The sequence below is a fragment of the Chelonia mydas genome, chromosome 5 (assembly GCF_015237465.2).
Source record: "Chelonia mydas isolate rCheMyd1 chromosome 5, rCheMyd1.pri.v2, whole genome shotgun sequence".
NCBI classification, from domain to species: domain Eukaryota; kingdom Metazoa; phylum Chordata; order Testudines; family Cheloniidae; genus Chelonia; species Chelonia mydas.
Window position 1 is genome coordinate 98,966,576 of NC_051245.2, and position 20,350 is coordinate 98,986,925.

Sequence of the window (20,350 nt, forward strand, 5' to 3'; positions counted from 1 at the left end):
CGACTTTCTCTTGTGGGTGGACACCCCTTCCTCCCCCTGTGTAGAATCCCAGCTACAAAATGGAGTTTTGGAGTCACATGGGCAAGTCACATGTCCATGAATGACTCAGAACTTACAGGTAGCAGCCATGGTTCACATGCTACCTTGAATGTCCTCAAGTAGACTTCTTATGTGGATTGGAGCCTTCCAAGATCCATTGTCTGTTAAGTGTTTCTTGATTGGGCACTTAACTTGCAAATTCCTTTCTAAAGAAGCTCCCCAAATGCCTTACTAAGGCTACTTAAAATCAAACCAGTACACAGCCAATATTCATAACTTTGAATACAAAAAATGATACATGCATACAAATAGGATGAATAGATTCAGTAGATCATAACCTTTACAGATATATGTTACATGGCATATGTAGCATAAAACATATTCTATTTATGTCATATATATATTCATAAGCATATTTCCATAAAGCCTTATGGGGTGAAACATCACAGAATACATTCAAATCCTTTCTGAAAATGTACTTCTTCCATGAAGCCCACCAACTATAGTCCTCCAACATATGTACTATAACATTAAAGAGGATTTCTGCAACTTTTAGACATTGCTATAGCTGAATCTCTGATTTACACTTTTATGTTAAACTTTTGAACCTTTGTCAGGTTTGCACAGTGGTCTTAGACAAACAACACAGCAGAATTGTCTGTCTATCAAGATATAGAAATGGAGCTACTAGTTCTTTGAATCACATCACATCTGAGCAGCTATGCCAGGTATGTTTTTTTTTCTTTCTTTGGGATTTATCATTTGTTTATAGCCCCAGATATAAAGCTTTTAAACCAACTGTGTTTACACAAGGTTCAGACTTTTGGCCTAACTCAATTCTAACAGTTTGGCCAGCCAAACCATGCCAGAGCTGTACTCCAAAACACAGTTCTGACTAACCCAAAACCTTACTGAACACTCACCCAGCACTGGAGGTAGTTCATATCAGGATCCATATTTTGCAATTGGCTTCTGTTTCTGAAATAGGCTGGTCCAAAACTCTAGTTCTGCACATGTCCAAAGTTTGTTCAACATTTGAAAGCATTAACAGGATTTTTCAGAGGGTTACAAAAAGCATTCATGGAAAAGCACTGCTCTCCGGCCACTTTTGGAAGGAACAAAATGAGGAAATTATTATAATTTTGACAGGAAAATATAAACTACATTTCGTACATAGAAAGCTGGCTTACTTGTTTGCCTAAAGATACTTTAAGATTCCCCTTCTCATGTCTACTAAATTATAGAATCATTCTGCTGCATCGTGGATCTCTTTTAAGGAGATATAGTCCTTTTTTGGTTCCCCTTTCATTTTTTTCTCCCACTCATTGCTCTCCTTTAATTTCCTTTCTCAGGCTCCCATATACCTTTTACAAATGTCAAAATATTGGTTAATGCTGTTTATTGATCTGCTTTCCTCTCTCAGCTGTATGAGCCAGTTGGTAAGGTAACAAGGTGCTGGTTCAGTGTGTCAGGTTTTCCCAAGCAGCCAGAAATTCTTTGCGGCTCCATAGCCCAGGATGATCTGATACAGAGATCAATAGGGTAGACAGTTCAGTTTCTTAATGCAATAATATTAAAGCCCTGAAGTCAGCTTACTAGGCACTATCAGCGGTGAAGAGAAAATAGCAGAATCATGGCGGAACTGCAAAAACATGAAGGGAATGAACACTAGAAAATGTGGAATAAACCACAAGTGTCAGCCTGTGAGCAAAGAAAAGATATTTACATTTCAGTTACTTTATATGCACTGGAAAACAACCAAGATGTTTTCTGTCACCCCCCGCCCCCGAGCATTTCACTTGTATGTTTTACCCACTTCCCTCACCCTTCATCTGTTTTTTATCTGTTTTATGTTGTGCATTCTGCAGACCAGGGAGTGTTTCTTCTGACATGTTTGTACGGCACTTAGCACTGGGGGGGGGCACTCCCAATTGGGTGTTACCATAATATAAATAATAAACACTAGAAACACATTTTACCTGCAGTTAGCTGCCACTGACTCTCTGGGGCAGGGACTCTCTTTTTGTTTGGCATTTGTACAGCACCTAGCACAATGGAATCTTGATCCTTATTAGGGCTTGTAGGTGCTATAGTAATACAAATAATAACTGCCATTTGCAAATCTCCCCTACAACGTATAACAAAATATCCTAACTAAAGCCCTTCTCTGGAAGCTCCATACTGTTCCATTTTCTTTATCCCATTACTGACCCCTGCAGTGGTAATTGAGTCATTTCTTACTGTTTGAGTGAGTGAAAGTATGATAGCGTAATCTGAATCCCAGTATACCTCAGCACCTGGAAACAGCAATAACCTCAACAAGAGATTAAATAAATAATTGGTATTGTGTAAGAAGGCATTTGATTAGCTGAAAAGGATTCCCACTCTGCTGATATCCAGTATAACATTTAGAGGTTGGAACTCTTTTTCTCCTTTTAAATCATTAAACTCATAAGAAACCTCAGTATGTGTGTTTTCATTTTCCTCACCTCTGAACATATGGTACTACTGAGTCTTGGTATTGCAGGTGTGGCATTGGAGGTGTTGGCTGTCTAAAATCAGCAAGGAAGGAAAGGAAGACCGCAGTCTGTTCTAAGTATAAAGAAAGGGAGACTTTATTTAAAAACCTTATTAATCTGATTTATAAAGTTCCAGTAACAAAAGATAGGTACAGGAACTCCTCACTTAAAGTCATAGCGGTTAACGTTGTTTTGTTGTTACGTTGGTGATCAATTAGGGAACGTGCTCGTTTAAAATTGTGCAATGCTCTCTTCTAACGTCATTTGGCAGCTGCCTGCTTTGTCCACTGCTTGCAGGACGAGCAGCCTTTTGCAACTAGCTGGTGGGTGGTTGGAACCAGGGTGGACCAGCAGCCCCACTATCAGCTCCCCGCTCCCTTAAGTTCCCCCCACTGCCAGTGCTGCTTCTGCCCTCTACCTTGGAGCTGCTCCCTGAGACTCCTGCTTGCTGTGGGGGGGGGGAGGAGGGGAAAGAACTACAACCAACAACTGCCCCTGTAAATCAGAACAACAAAGCAGAGTTGACACAAACAAAACACAAAGAAATAGTGGGCGTTTCCACGCCTCAATGAGAAGTTCCAGTGCTTCATTATTGTCACTAGCTGGTGCAGAATGAGGATATAAATATCAACACTCCCAAGCCTTTGCTTTCTCATTCATGACTTAAAATGGAGATCCCCAGTGAACAGTGCTGACTTCTTCTGGGTTCAAAGAAAACTGAGGCAAGATAAGGAAGTGCCCAGGTCTCTACTTTCTGAAATAAGAAGAGAAAGGAGGAAATACACTCTGTGCATCCTGCATTTGGGGTCTCCTTCCCTTTTTTAACTTGGGACTTTTTACAATTAAAATACTTTTTGACATTAAGCCTTTCATAGCTCTCTCCCTTGGGCACTCACATCCTCAGTGGTGGTTGCTCTTGTTGGAGTAATTATAATTAAGAGTCCAGAAGTAAGGGAAGACAAAACTGAGTTTAATAAGTTTAATTGAACTGCACAGGCGGGAGGGTATTTGAGTTTCAAGAGAAAGCAAACTCCCCACAGGATATCATGTGTCAACACATTACACCAGTGAAACAAGCAGGAAGTAATTATGCATTATCAGAATTTGTGATAACGAACTCTCATTGGCTGATCATGCTTTGAGGTCTGACACTTTCTAACAGCTTAATGAAAGCTGCCTTTTTCTGATTAACTCTTTAATGAATGCCAAAGAGACTTAACTACAGACTGCATTTTAGAAGCTAGCATTTTCACAGCTACACAGGTAGATGAATCTGATAGCAGAGAGCTTTGTATTCAGCTATTTCCTTTCTGCAAAATTAGGTAAGCGAGTACTGTTTTTAATACATCAGCTTTCAGAAGCCCTTACTTTATTTTCACCGATTTAGTTTCTGTTTCTATGGAAATAAAGACAGGAAAAAGGTGGGCAGTAGGGAGCTGCCTGAGTCCCAAAATCCAGTCTTTGGCTACAGGCCAAATTTTGGAACCTGTGTCATTTGGGAGGCATTCTGCCTGTATCAACCATAGCCTAGTCTCAGACTACTGCTAGCTGCTCTTTCTCTGGGCGTGGCTGATAAATTTGGGGTTAATATGGCTAGGCTGCTACTGGATGCCTCTACTTATTTCACATCACATAATGTGTAGCTTTGTTGGTGTTGTGCCCACAGGCCCCAATCAGAATTGGCGCTGGGTTGTACTATGTGCTGTGCAACCACATATGAAGACACAGTTCCTGTCCTGAAGAGAACACAATTGTCTAAGGTCACAACTGTGCCAGTGGATCCATGCAGGCAGACTCGTGCATTCCCACCGAGCCTCATTTAGTGTTAAGTTATTTTTAGGGTTAATCAGGTATAATAAAATGGCCTTGCCATTCAGCTCCTGGAATAGTTTGCTGACACTGGGAAGGGAGCCCTCCTTTTTCTCGAATTGGTCTTTATTGGAAAGAAATCGATCCATTCTTTTTCTTTGGTTTTCCTGGTTGCATCAAGTCACTGTGGCTTGTTTTGTCCATCCCTTAGTGCCTGCTAAAGTCTTCCTTAGAGGTCTGTAGGTTCTTTCCATGTAAAGCTGGCCTTAGGTGTTTATCTAGAGAGCCTTAGGTATTAGCTGATTAAGAAAAGCAGTTAAGTATTTGCCCTCCAGCTCATCTGGGGCCCACAGTAGCAGTATATTTTTACTGCAAGCTTGGTTTTCCAATTCAGTTTTATAGGTAGGGGCTTGGTTTTCTTACTAATGAGCATTCAGTTATTTAGTTCAGTTATAAGCAATTATTTTCCCTCCCTGCTCCTTAGACTCACTTCTAACCTGCCCTAACTCCAACTCTGATGTATCCGTGTGGTTTTTCTGAGAAGAGGTCTTAGGGATTAAGTCATCTCATGTGGCATCTTTGGCCAGCGTAGCATTTGGTGACCAATCAGGCTTCATACTCAGCCTTCCAAGGAGGTGGTGAACGCTATCACCAGACTTTTCCACATTGCAGAGCACTGCCTCTGAGTCAGTCCTGCGAGATGGAATAATCCCTCCACTGTGGCAAATTCAAATAGTTTTACACTGCTAGATTTCTATTTTTTGACATTTTCAGTTGTTCCACAATCTTCACAATGTTTTATCTCTGCTACCTAGGGGAGTTTGGCAGTGTCTGAAAAGGTCCTTTTTAGGATTTTAAGATTAAAATAGCATGGGTTAGAAGTGCTATCTTCCAATTGGCTGGTTAGATTCACCCAAGTTTCTTTTAAACATTCTATAGAATTTAATGTAGAATTATATCTCCATTTGAATTTTGTAGGATGGCTCAGTAATCTATTAAACTCCATATGTTCTTAGTCTTCATCCCTATTGCATTTTGTCAGTCTATTCCTTAAGGCCATGGTAGCCTTCCTGTCCTGAGGAAGGCATGCAGGATAGAGGGAAGATAACCTCCAAGAAAGGCAGGGATTTCTGGTCCAAGTCAAACCAAATTCTGGTCCCATAGAAGTCAGTGGAACAGGAGTTTAGCCCCTACTGAATGCCAAATTGATCAGGTTACATTATTTTTTGAGATACACCAATTTCCTGACTCCCTTACAACTGATGTGTTACTTATATTATTGTTTCCAACATGACTAATGTTGAATCCAGGATTTCAACAGGCATTACACTTGTTCATTTGTGTTTGCATTGGATGAATTTGACCCAATGTCTCTACTGTCTCTAGACTGTTTCCATATCCTCTGGTCCTTCTAAGCATTCTCTCCAAGTCTGTTGATTTTTTTTTTTAAATGAGGGCAAAATTACCCGTTTTATGCCATCTGTCCCAGAGTCCAACCCCAATGGAAGGTTGAAAGAAGAGGTCCCCTATGTCTGCAAGTTCACTGTCAGCCCAAACCCAACGATGCATGTAGCTCCCAACTAATCAGACCAGATGTAAAGGTGAGCTTACAGTCTAGGCTGGATGTGGCATGATAAAGATAACCCTCCCCTATCCCAAAGCAGGCTTACACTAAACATTCTGCAGTTGTTTTTGCAAGGTTCATATATTTTTTTAAATTATTATTACTAAAATGTTGTTAGGCTGGTATAAGCATGTGAGTCACTGTTGAAGGGAATGGGAGATTGAATGACATTATTGGATTAGGGAGGACGTTCCAGGCACGGGGAACGATGCAGGAAAGCACAGAGATGCTTGTGGGAGTTGAACTCCTAAGGTCAGATTTGTTACTTCTATGTAAATCTGGAATTGAATCATTAAATTGAAATTGCATTGGTGTGAATGAGATCTGTCAGGCCCTCTCCTCAGGGTTCCTATAGAACTTCACCAGATTCCATGCTTACTCTGGTTCCTGATTCTGGTTAATTCCTGTACATGGCTGTTTCAGCCATTTCTGGAGCTCCAAGAAAGCCCCTCTAGTTGAGTATCAAACCATGTAAAAACAACGAGGAGTCCTTGTGGCACTTAGAGACTAACAAATTTATTTATGCCCAAATAAATTTGTTAGTCTCTAAGGTGCCAAGAGGACTCCTCGTTGTTTTTGCTGATACAGACTAACATGGCTACCACTCTAAAACCATGTAAAGTATCACTGGGTCAGCTACGTTACAAGCATGGGCATGCTTTGTATGTATGCATGTACTGAGGAAAGAGAGAAGCTGGAAAAGAATCACTCAAAACATTGACCCAAGAAAGTTAGACCAAATTCGGCTTCTCCGTATGTAATAGATTCAAGAACTGTTTATTTCGCAGGAGTGTTTTGAAGCCTAATTGTGCAATTTATACACCGACTTTGACAGCTACATAGCATCTACATGGTAGATGAAAGTACAGAAATTCTGCCATGCTTTGTGTTTGTTACTTATTCTGGTGGTACATTTCCATTAGCATTTGTGGAGGAGCAGATGTCTTGAATGGGATTTTTACAAGTGCTTAGGCAGGTTACACACCTAGCACCTTTGAAATCAATGAGGAATGCTTAGGCGCCTCAATTCCTTTGACAACCTGGCCCTTAAGGCCTGATTCGGAGGCCCCGTCTACACTATGCGCTGGATTGGCGGGTAGTGATCAATCTATCAGGGATCGATTTATCGCATCTAGTGTAGATGTGATAAATCGATCCCCGATCGCTCTGCTGTCGACTCCAGAACTCCACCAGGGCGAGAGGCGGAAGCGGAGTCGACAGGGGAGCGGCAGCCATCGATCCTGCGTCACGAGGATGCGAAGTAAGTGATTCTAATTCGATCTAAGATATGTTGACTTCAGCTACACTATTCTCGATCGATCGATTCCCCCCCGCTAGTGTAGACCAGGTCTGAGAGATGCTGGATGCTACCAACACCAGCCAAAGTCTGTGGGAGCTGCAGGTGCCCAGTACCTAAGAAAATCAGGCTGCAGGTGTCTAAAGTTGGGGACCCAGAAACTGAGGATTCCAAAATTAGTGGCCTCTTTTGAAAATTTGGCCTCACCATGCTTTTCTAAAGCCTTTCTTTGTAATCATCACAGTGGTAAGGCCAACATATACATGCTCCTCAGGCATACGGAGATCCCTACTCCTCAGTAACTGTTTTCATCACACCTCTGTTTGCAAGCTGAAGGTCACCGGTCATGCTGAAAACACATTAACTTGATGCATTTTATGTTTATAGGTGGTTTGGGTCCAATTTATAAATCAAGTTAATTCAGATGCTGGCAAGTGAATTTATCTCTACGACATATCCAGGTAAATGAGTCAGGCAGGGGAGCTCATATCCTTCTCTTAGAGTCCCTGGTCCAGTGATGGCAATGCTAACATCACATACTCGTATACTATTTTTATTTAAGTACCATGAATGGTCTTTACAGGTCACAAATAAAAAACAGTTACTGCCTTCCACAGCTTACTGTCTTCAGGATAGACCCAGATAAATCAAGATTCATGGCAGGGACCTAGAGGAAGAGGTTCAGCTTTGACATTTTTGTTTGTCTTTTTCTCTTCTCTGATGTTAGGACACAGAAGGCATTTGGCCAATGTGGATTGGTGCTTGTGGGCCTTGTGCGAGAAATGGCTTTTTGGTAGCTATCCAAGGGCTTTCATATTTGTGTGGGGTTGTTTTCTTTCAACCCAGAAGGGACCATTAGATCATTTAGTCTGATCTCCTGTAAATCACAGGCCATAGAATTTCATCCAGTTATCCTTGTATTGAGCCCAATAATTTGTGTTTGACTAAATATGTCTTCCAGAAAGGCATCCGGCTTTGATCTGAAGACCACTTCTCTTGGTAGTCTGTTCCAATGGTCAGTCACACTCACTGTTACAAATGTGTGCCTTGTTTCCAGTTTGAACTTACTGGCCTTAACTTGTAGCCATGGGTTCTTGTTATGCCTTTCTCTGCTAGATTAAGGAGCCCTTTAGTACCTGGCATTTTCTCTTTGTGAAAGTACTTATACACAGTAAATCAGATCACCTCTTTTTTTTTTTTTTAAATTTGATAAGCTAAACAGAGTCTTTCACTGTCAGGCTCCCCCTGCCCCGCCCCCGGAATAATTTTTATGGCTCTTCTTTGCGCATACTTTTCATTTTTCATATTTTTTCCCCAAAAACTATGTGCCACCAGAACTATGTGCAGTATTTCAGTATTGATCTCACCAATGCTATATAGGTAACATCATCTCTCCCCTCCTAGTGGCTATTCCCCTGTTTATACTTCCAAAGATTGCATTAGCCCCTTTTTGCCACCAGATCACATCTGGGAGCTCTTGTTTAGTTGTTTGTCCATTATGACCTCTAAATGCTTTTCAGAGTCACTACTTTGCAGGATACTTTCCTGCATTCTGTAGGTATGGTCTGCATTCTTTGTTCCTAGATGACCTTGCATTCGTCTGTATTGAAATGCATTTTGTTTGAATGGGCCTGGTTTATCAGGTGATCCAGATCACTCTATATCAGTGACCAATGCTGCTCATTCTTTACCAAGCCACCAAACTTTGTGTTATCTGCTGAATTTATCAGCAGTGTTTTTTTTATATTTGCTCCCAGATCATTGATGGGAAATGTTGAATAGTGTCAGGCATAGAACCAATTCCTGTAGAACCCATTAGAAAAACTCCAGTTTGATGATGATTGATTCCCCAATACTTTTTGAGATCTGTCAGTGAGTCAGTTCTTAATCCATTTAACATGCTTTACTTTCACCATCATAAACAAAATGAAAAGGAGCACCAAAATAATTTCATTCTATTTTCATTAAGCCATACCTTTTTTCCCCCCATCTTCTAAATGTAAAATATGCATTTTGAGAAGTGGAGATAAATATTAGACCAGATTCTTTGCTGACATATAACTCCACTGGAACCAGCTGAAATAGGCTCACAGAGTTCAATGCACACCCAGAGCATCATATGCTACCATCTCACAGAACAGTGGATGGAGGAATAGCTAGTTCAGTACTAACTAATTTATGGAATTGCCATTAGTGGATGGTGAGAAATAGTAGCTACTCTTAACAATCAGAATATAATATGCATCCATTTGCATATCACACTCCTGTTGATTAAAACACCATTTCATGCATAACCTTCTGATGATACCACATCTATGAAACTATCTATTTTTACTGGCTGATACTAAGATTTTACTGAGCTGGTTAAACTGATAGCCCTATTGTCTCATGCATGCCATGCTCTATCTCCCCCAGATGCACTAGCATCTGTCAGAAAACGGATTCTATTTAAGTTACTGTAGCTGTAAATACAGTCATTGGCTAACACAGGATCCGTGTCTTATGCTTTGAAAATAAACATTTCAGCTTTTCCTCTGTGCTAATCTAGCATGTTCTATTAACATTGCAAAAAGAAAAGGAGGACTTGTGGCACCTTAGAGGCTAACCAATTTATTTGAGCATAAGCTGTAGCTCACGAAAGCTTAAGCTCAAATAAATTGGTTAGTCTCTAAGGTGCCACAAGTCCTCCTTTTCTTTTTGCGGATACAGACTAACCCGGCTGCTACTCTGAAACCTGTCTATTAACATTGTCTCCTAAATATTTCTGTAAACTTTAATAACCTGACAGTGTATTAATCTTTGTTTTTAGTACAATCACTGTAGCACCATCTTTACCCTTCTAATTTGAAGAATGTAGGCCCAATCCTGCTCCCATTTAAATGTAATGAGAATTTCCCAATTGACTTCAATGGGAACAGGCTGAGCTATTTAAAAAGCTAAATGCTCTTACATTCAAATTATGGAACACAAATTAAAGAACTTCATATGCTATTAACAAATGTTGGTGAGGTGTGTAACAGTTTGTGGTCTTACAGCTCTAGTATGGGATGTGTGTAATGCCTATATAAATTAGGGGGCAGGTTATAATCCACTTGTTATGAGTGGAAAAAATGGTGTGTCCCATTTATGACTTTTATTTCACCTAGCACTTACACCAGCAGTCTCTAACTCATGGAAAATAGTGGGCCATAATCTCTCAGCTGATGTAAATTAGCGTAGTTCTAATGACTTCAGTGAAGCTGTGCCATACCAGTATGTTCCAGCTGCTGAGGCTCTGGCTCAAAAAATGTATTGCACTACAGGTATTGTCTGGTATTGTCTGACTGGGATAAAGATGTAGTGGATTATTCTCTCTTTGTTTTCACATAGTATCTTTATTTAGGGGACTGAACTAATTTCTTCAAACTTCTATTTGAAGCCAATAGGAGTTGCCAATGAGCAGGGCGGTCCCTGGCTATTCTGGGGCTCTATGGGGGGAAAGGGGGGAACGACCCCCCAGCACTTACTGGCAGCACGGCTGGGGTCGAGTTGCTGCACTTCCCATCACTGGTGAGTGTAGGCCTGGCCGTGCTGCAAAGCTCAGGGGAGTGGGGCTGGGGCGGAGCAGGGACAGGGGGCCTCGGGAAGAGCCAGAGCAGGGCTGAAGCAGCACGCAGCTGCGAAGGGCACCAGGAAATTTGGTGCCCCAAATTTCCTGGTGCCCTACACAGCTGAGTACTTTGCGTATGGGTAAGGACGGCCCTGCCAATGAGTATTGGAGGGCAGGATGGCCTGAAGGAATGCAGGTTTCAGAGTAGAAGCTGTGTTAGTCTGTATTCGCAAAAAGAAAAGGAGGACTTGTGGCACCTTAGAGACTAACCAATTTATTTGAGCATAAGCTTTCGTGAGCTACAGCTCACTTCATCGGATCCAGTTTACCATATCCAACTCTTGATCCTCCTCCCTATCGCCTCCCACACAGGCTTAGGTGCATTCAGTTCGCATCCCTAGACTCTCTGCTTCTCCCAAGGATTCCATTGCAAGGGAAGAAGCTTTAAACTACACCTAGGGCTCCAGTTAGCAGAGGCTTTCCAATGCATCGTGCAAGTGCTTAGAGCCAGCTGCTGTAATCCCTACTCGCTGCCTCGGGGCTGGATTGCAGCACCGCGGGGGGGGCTGCAGCCTGGGTTCTGGCAGTGGCATAGGCGGCGAGTTATATGGGCTCGTGGAGCCCTGGCACCAGGATTATTCAGAGCCGGGGGCCCTGTTCCACCAATATTTGGAGCTGGGTCTCTCCCCCGACCCTGCCTGGAGCGGGCCCCGGCCCCCACCTGCGGCCCCGGAGCGCCCCTGCCGCGGAAGGCAAGCTTGCCTGCCTGCCTGCGCGCGCAGCTGCCGGCTGCTGTTGCCTATGGTAACAAGAGACGCCGGCCGCAGTTTGAGGCCGGCGACTGACTGCGGCACCGGGGAGGGGTCGGGGGCACCCACGTGCTTGGCAGCCCTCTTCCTTCCCCCCACCAGGAGGAGAAGCTGAGGGGACCTCCGGGGGACCTGATCATCCTGAGGGGGCCTCACTCACCTGAGCAGCTGCTGGGGCTTCGGTGAGTATTTGATCCTGTGATCTGCCCCACTCCCCCCACCCCCCAGCCGCCACTCCTGCCCCACACTGGGCAAGGGGCAGCCCCACCCCCAGTGAGGCTACCATGAAGGGCAGCAGGCTGAAGCAGGGGAGGAAGGAAGCCACGTGTGATGGCAGTCCCCTCCCCCCCTCCAGCACCCACCCACCCACCCCAGGGGAGGGGGGGAAGGATTCCTGAGCCGCTGGGGCTTGGGTAAATTTTGTGACCCCCTGCCCCGCAGCCACCACTCCTGCCCCACACTGGGCGAGGGGCAGCCCCAACCCCAGTGAGGCTATGGTCAGGGGCAGCAGCATGGGAGGCCACACATGATGGCAGTCCACCCCCCCACCAGTACCCACCATAGGGGAGGTGATGGGGCTTCCTGGACCTGAGTGGGGCCCTAGGAGCATGTACAGAGTGAGTGTGCTGGGGGGGGAAGAGGAGGGGTCCCTCACCCGGAGCTCGCTGCTGCCGGCGGGGGGAAGAGTCATCTCTGACCCTAGCCCTGGGGCAGCCTGTCTGCACCCCAAACTCTTCTTCCCCAGCCTTGCCCCACCCCAGAGCCTGTGCCCCCAGCACCCCAACCCTGAGTCCCAGCCTTGAGCCCCCTCCTCAGTGTGAACCCCTCATCCCCAGCCCCACCCCAGAGCCCTCACCTGAGGGGAAAAACACGCAACTTTTAAATTTGGCAATCAGTTTAGGGTATGATCATGTTTAGCACAATACTTGATTATTTTACACCCTTTAAAGTATATAATTGGTTGTATACAGGTGTTATGAAGTGGGAATGTTCTTAATGTTTTCTCTGAATACTGTGTGGGTGCCTCAGTTTCCTCTATGCACTTAAGGATCTAGGTGGATAAGGGTTTCTGATTGTTGTAGAGCCCTAGAGAGCCAGTGTGATGCTGTCTACAGAGAGAATGGCTGACACACTGTCTCCTGGCAACTGATGGCCTGGGCCCCTCCCCTGCAAAGTGCCAACTGAAAGTGTTAGAGAACAAAGAGATCAGGTGGCCGCCTTGTCCAGAAAAGACACAAAGGTCAGAGGAGGGGCCGGAGATAGTGTCAGTTTGGAGCTGGCTGGGGAAACTGGGAGAGGCCCAGAACTTGGATCTGGGCTCCCCACCCCCTAGTTGGAACTGACTGAGGGGTCCTGTTTTCTGTACCTACAACAAGCTCTGTTTTATACTGTGTTCCTTCTATTTTACTGGCTGGCTGAGAGTCACGTCTGACAGTGCAGTTGGGGTACAGGGCCCTCTGGCTTCCCCAGGAGCCCCGCCCAGGCGGACTCGCTGCAAGAGGTGCATGGTGTGGCAGACAGCATCACACTGGCTCTCTAGGGCTCTACACCAATCAGAAACCCTTATCCCACCACCTAGATCCTTAAGAAATGCATAGGGGAAACTTAGGCACCCACACAGTATTCCCACTTCGTCACAACAGGTACAACAAAATATAATATATTGAAGCAGGCGAGTGCTGGTTCTGACTTTCCACTTTTAATTGACCCTTGAAATCTAGTGGCGCCGGTGCGTTGTAGCTTCATTTTATCCCAGCAACAAATTCTTGATTTGTAGGACCGCTAACAATCAACAACCCTAACCCTATATTTGTTTTAATTTTAGAAAGTATTTGCTTTTGAGAGTTGTTGATCAAAGAGTGCTTGGTTGTTTCCGTGTTCAAAAGAGTATTAATAACGTTGATATTCTTAGTTAAATAATTTTTTCTTAAGATAGTGATATTGTGCAATAAAGGGAAACTTTATTTCCAGTCCATTTTTACATTTAATAAAATATATATTGGCTTACAGGGCTGGGAGGACGGGGGGGGAACTAGACCCATTCTGGGCACCACCAAAAATTATACAAACCTGCCACCCCTGGGCAGTGGAGTGAAATGGGGCCAGTTATTGTACATTACTCCCAGGGTTTCTTTTCTAGCCCTGCTCTTTTCTGTCAGTTCCATTAGACTTTGATTGTCTGGAATTGTTAAAGTGATGCTAGATTGGCAAAACCCTCTTGGCAAACAAGCTCTCAAATTGCTGTTAAAGCTCTCTGAGGCCCCCTTTCAGGCATGAGTATTCAGTTAATTAATAGGAGATGTTCAAAGACACAATAACTCTATACGAAAGGGGAAAGTCCACAGGATAACTCAATGCTTGATGTACGGGTTTGCAAATGCAGCCCACCTAATTTGCTATGGTACCTTGGGGAACAACAGTGCTGGGGCCTAACCCCTTATTATCATGATATAAGCAAATTGCTCATTTAAAGAAGTTGTCAACTTTGGCAGCAAAACTGTTAACCTAAAACAATATTTAAAAGTACAAATAAAAGTCTCTCTCGGGTGTGCTGAGCAGCTGTGCCTGCTGCTTTCACATCCAGTCTCCTACAGCCGTTTCCGGGTCTTCATGCTTCCTACGTGGCTTGTCTTCCTCCCAAGAGAGACTATACCTCCTAGCATCTCGTATGGTTTTGTAGTTGTAAGTCCCAAAGCGAGCACCAAAATGCATCAAATTTAGGTAGCGTCTGAGTCGTGCTCACACTAACGTAAAATACAATTGGCAGTTTAGTTGAAAAGATACCTGTTCATTTCGGGGTTTGGTTAAAGGTACAGTTAGCTGGAAACAGGGTCCAGAGCTGAAGGGGAAAAAATGTGATTTCAGATTGCCAAAGCAGAAAGTTCAGTGTGTGACTCCAATTTAAGTGAATAAGCATGTTAAAGTCCCTTCCAGGCTCCCGTGGATTGTAAGGAATTTTGCCTCTGCCTTCCATGATAGAGCACAGGTCTGTGAGATTGTCAGCCCTGCATCAGGGTAGCAGCAAGACAGTTGGACATGTCACAAAAATTGTTCCATGACATCCGCCCTGCAAGCAGAGGGGGCTGAATTAGAAAATTTGGATTGGCTACTCCCCTTGCATCAGCCCTGCTGCAGAGTAGGGGCATGGAATTTACAGGTACTGACCTGGGATTAATAAAAGCCTCTCAGGGTAGAAGTAGCAGAGGCATTCAAGGGGTAGGTAGCAATTTCTGTTTTATGCTCAAATTTATGCTCAAATAAATTTGTTAGTCTCTAAGGTGCCACAAGTACTCCTTTTTCTTTTTGCGAATACAGACTAACATGGCTGCTACTCTGAAACCTGTTTTTCTTCTAGTATTTGAGTGTATGACTTATTTTTCTGTCTTGTCCTCAACCTGCTAATCCATAGTTAAAAGATACCAAACATCCATTGCCCTGGAAAGCATAATTGAATCTTTTTTGTTTTTTCTGATCACAGGTTTTTTAAGTCTACTCATGCTGCAAATACTTGTGCTGCTCCCACCACAGGGTTTTCAAAACATCAAGAGCAGGTGACAGAATCACTTCCAGTATTTGTATTTAAACAATTTGGAAATACTGAGCAGTTAAAAAAGTTAAACAACAAATATTTGGGTCTTTGTTGTGGTTCCCTCTCCCATCAAAATTTGAAAGGCTGCTTAAGTCCCATTCTGTTGTTATTTTAGACCCTAATCCTGCAAATTGCCCCAGGCAGATGAATCCCTGCACTCTCGCAGAGCCCAGTTGAAGTTGATGGGGCTCTGCATAGGTGCAGGGATCCACTAGTACAGAACCGCTATGGGACTGGGCTTATAAAGGCCCCAATCCTGCAAGGTATTGAATTCTTAGCGTTGAGCCCTGACACGGGAACCACTTACCTGTAATGGTCCAAAGAAAGTAAGGGGAGATTTTGTTTCTCTGATATTGTCTTCATTGATTGAGACATTGGTTGTGGGGTTTGTGGTTTGTTTGTTTTTTTTGGTGGGACTATTGAGATGTAAAAATCAAATTGAAGAAATTTTAATAATTTAGAGAATAGCTATGATTTAAAAACTAGTTCTTTTTGCTTAGCATCTTGGTTTATTCTACTGCAATTCTCACATTTTAGTAGACAAATGCTGTCTACTAAACACAGCTGTTACTGGTTGAGATACTATGAATCTTACATGTAGAGGTCTTCAGATTTGCAGACATCCACCGACCATGTTTGTGGATTACGGATGGATGCAGATCCAAATTTTGCATCCGCGCAGGTCTCTACTTACGTGAAAGCACTGGTTTCTACCTGTACCAGGTGTTGCAATAGCAGCCTCAAAAATCATATTGAAATTCAAGTTTAAAAACTAGTCTTCAATTGTGTGTGATTTTTAAGGTCTAAAACAAGAATAGCGTAGTGTATGCAGTATTATGCAGAGTAACATTTATTTGTAGCACGGATGGTATATAAAACAACAGGTATTTAATCTGTCACTGGCTTCATCGACGAGAGAGGGTTTTTTTGCTACTAGTTGGTCCCAGAGTGAGTATAGTAAATCTTTAAACAGTATTTTAAGACCTCCAGTGAACACCCATTTGCTGCAGAATGTAATGCTGGTGATTCTATAGGTGACAAATTTCCTCTGAATCAGTACTGGGGTAGAGGGCATTGTGGGGTTGGAGGTGATATCTTTTAGGTAGGTTCTGGCCATTTAAAAATTATTAGGGGTCCATGGTAAGTTCTGAATGTGTAGGGGTGTTAACCCCAGTGTAGTGGCAAGTTCTCTTCTCAGGTAATTATATTTTACCTTTCAACATTCTCCTTTGGTTTTAGTTAGGTTCAACATTCTCCTTCAATTATTGTCCTAAACTGTCATGTAGTTTTGCTTTGCATTGTTAAATGTTACATCCATGAGGTGGCTGCACTTTGTGATCTCAAAACATCATCCTTACCGCACCTCACAGACTAGGTAAATTTCATCTAGCAGGGTAGTTGAGAGTCATAATTTATTAAACTTTGTAAAGCTCTTTGAAATCACAAGTGAAGGTGTTTAAATAACTAGTATTTCTATATTTAATATAAACCCGGGGGTGGAGGTGGGGGATGTGAATAATAAAGTATGATATTGTTCCCCTCCTCTAAGCAGATGTACAGAGGCTGAGCATAAAAACTTGACAATTGTCTTAGATAACTAAATAATGTTAACTCAGGAATTCTGCAATTACTGAGTTATTTCCTATACTATTTTTATTTTTCATTTTATAATTTAAGCCCCTATCCTTGGCTCTAGACACTTTAAGAAATGTTTGAAATAGACAAGATATAAAATATAGGGAATACTGTAAATGCTGAGGTACCGCAATATAAGGTGAAACTGGAAAATATTAACCATGACCACTGTAATAAAAAAATGTATTAGAACTTGCCACTACACTGGGGTTAAGACTCTACACATTCAGAATTTACCATGGCAAGTTCTCGTCACCTAAATTCTACTCATGCTGTTGCTTTGTGCTGTTGCTACCTAGCAAGCCTCCTAGTGCCGCCACTACTATCAGGAAGTGAAGAAGGTGTCAGGTTGCTCCTGACACTACTTTTACCTCCCATCTGTTGTTACCCAGGGTTTTCAGAACCCAAAGCGGTGGTAAAGTTACTGTTTCTCTCCAGGCATTGCCAAGAATAAATCAGTGGGGGCACAGTTTATTTGTCTGATAAATAATAGATACAAGCAAGAATGCTTTCATCTAAAACTACTTTTTTATTAGATTTTAGGTGCACACATGTTGTCACAGTTGGGTTAAAGCACTTAAAAACATGTATAGCTACCCAAAAAGTCTGAAATGGTTCCAAGGGCTCAGCAGCTGGTCTTCGGGGACGGGGGGGGCCCACCTTCCATCTAGCCGCTGGGGAACTCAGCTGTCAGATCCTTGCCCAAAGAAAACTTCCTTGGACTGGGCCAAAGCAAATTCTTTTACCTAATCTTTTATAGTTAACTTCAAACAAAGCACATAACCTATAGTGACTCCTAGTGGGTCACCATAGTAACCCCTAATAGGTCACCAATTCTTCTACTTTCAGCAAAACTAGAAATGTTTTAATAAGAGATAATGAGTAGTCATAACAATATCTTACATATCAGAAGCGCTCAAGACCAAGGTCAGCCATCCAAACATTCCTTCTATTCTCACAGTACATTCACTTCTTATTCTGTCCTCCCATTCTGATAACATAACTGCATGTTTGCAGTTTTGTTATTTGGCCTTGCCTCTCAGGGCCTAATATTTTTTTCCTATCTATGCAATGTTTGTTCAGCCGCAGCCAGCTGAAAACCATACAAAATTGCTGACTGCCATACAGTAAACTTCTGGGGTAACATGCAGGAATGTCAAATTCTGAGTAACACTGTCTCAAGTGTCTGCCTAGCTCCTATGATGTCCCTTGGAACAGAATTAACAGACTATTATATAAGTGCCAGAGATGTGCTTAGTGGGGCATGAGGGGAAAAAATATAAAACTCCTGTCCCAAGGAGCTTACAATTTAAAAGATAGACACAGATAAGGCAAGATGTACTGGGGAGACCCAGAAAAAGTTGTTAAGCTAGTATACCACCCCCCGCCCCCATTCTTCAACCAGGTAACATTGGGGACAAAAAGACATTTGACTGACCTGGTTTAGTGTTTATGGGCTTTGTAGCTAGAGAGATTCTTCATAAGGGATTTGGATGACAACAGGTGGGGTTCTGGTATGCTGGAAATGGCATGTCAGTCTATGCTTGGAAGACAGCATAAAAGAAGACAGCAGAGGGGAAAAAGGAAATGAAAAGGGTGATAGTGCTGGCAAGCTGCCTTGAGGGGCAAAGGAGGACACAATAAGAAATGAGATTACTTTCAAGGCCCTACCATTTTGAAAGAAGCAATGGTTGGCAAAGGGAGCAAGTGAGGGAAAACTGGTGTTATGTGGTGGCTGGGTGAGGAAGATAGTTTTAGCACTTGAGCTTTGGCTGGATTGCAGGGAAGTGAGAAGGGTAATATTGGGAAGGCCAAAGAGGAGGATGCTGCAGTAACCAAACTGATAGATAACCATGGACAAGCATCTTAGCAGTTGGGGAAAGGGTTGGATTTTCAAAATGTTGTGGAGAAAGAAGCAAAGCAGAATTTATTAAACCTTCATACGTGGGGAGGAGGAGATGGAAGATTCAAAGGTGATGACAGTGGCCACTCAGCTAACATCCACTGGGATGTGTTAACTGGGCAGACCACCCAGAGAGTGAACTGGGTGGGGAGATGAGGTGAGGGGCAGGGTCATCCAGCATGGAGGAGTGGGATTAAAGACCGGGTGCTCTGGTTAGGAGACACATTTTAGGTGAGTCTCAAAAGGGGCCAGGGTGGCATCTTTGAAACTGTGATTGGGTGCATGTGGAGTGTCTGAAACTGTGGCTGTGGGGAAAGGGTCTTTACCTAACAGAGCAAAATATGTAATTTTCACTCTAGACAATTTTTTTATTTCAGATTAAGGAAAAGAAAACATAAAACCTTCATATGAGAGCACAGTGATTTCCCTTGTAACTTTCTGCATTTGACACGAAACACAAAATGGCAGACGCCTCAAAGACTGCCCTGCAGCAGGCATGGAGACTCCATTACATTTAAAGGCACCGTACACAGGAACAAGAAAGGAGATTGGCCTTCTGTGCTGTGAGTCAGGTTCCTTGCTCAGACTGTACCAGTCTTTATCAATTCTTTGCTACAGACTAAGTTTTCAACTTTTAGGGCCATACAAGGCCCTTCTTTCCTTGCACAAGTGGTATGTTGATGCTGATGGGAATTATTCACATAGGTTGAGGGCACAATATGGCCCTTACTTTGGGAAGCTATTGGGAATTACGCTAGTTGACTAACTGAAGAACAGATAACATGCAAATAACCTTTGGCCCCTTTATATGCCTTCAAAAAAGGGAAATAACAGTGTTCATGATTCTCAAACTAGACAACAAAGCATCCAGTGTAACCTTTGAATGCTGTTTCCCATCTACAGTCAGATTCTAATTAAAAAGACAAACAGTCATTCACCAAGAATGTCTACATTTATTTCAGACTTAATCATGGTAATCTAGGGAAAAAAATGAGGGACCATAGTGCAAGGGCTGGTCTGTGGCTTATTATTCAGCTGTTAGCAAGTAATGTTGTTCAATTGATTAATTCAGGCTTTAGCATTAAGAATAACCAATGGAGGATTTACCTTCTGTGGCAGGTTTTGCTTTTTGTTAAAGAGAATCAACTTGAGAGTGTGAAGGGGTCATGTAATGGCTGACTGTGAGACAAGAAATTATTTTACAGGAAGAAATGCTAGTTGCCATGGTTTCAAGAGACAAACTCCAAGGTTATTCCCTGAAAATCCTTTACTACTGATCTCAGCAGAGAGAGGGACCCCCACCCTATACTGAATATGATCCTTCAGTCCTCATCAGTGCCAGCAGCTGAGATTCAGGGTATAATGTGAAAAGCCTGAAATGCTTTCTGAAAACAAACCAACCACACCAGCCATAGATTTACAAAGTCTATAGTTCTGCCAAGTAGATTATGGCTTTTTGGATCTTTCTGCATGCCTGGCTGGGTTTTCCAGTAATCTGTTGCTTTCCCTAGTGATGGGTGCTGTGAGCTGAAACCAA

General features: G+C 42.9%; 1 long non-coding RNA gene across 1 annotated transcript; it reads left to right on the forward strand.

Annotated features, from left to right (window-relative positions):
* The first annotated feature begins 3,701 nt into the window (after positions 1 to 3,701).
* LOC119566562 lies at positions 3,702 to 19,754 on the forward strand. The gene is made up of 3 exons (XR_005225754.2): positions 3,702 to 3,880; positions 15,165 to 15,237; positions 19,191 to 19,754. It is a non-coding gene; the product is annotated as an uncharacterized LOC119566562 (long non-coding RNA).
* Positions 19,755 to 20,350: the final 596 nt, after the last annotated feature.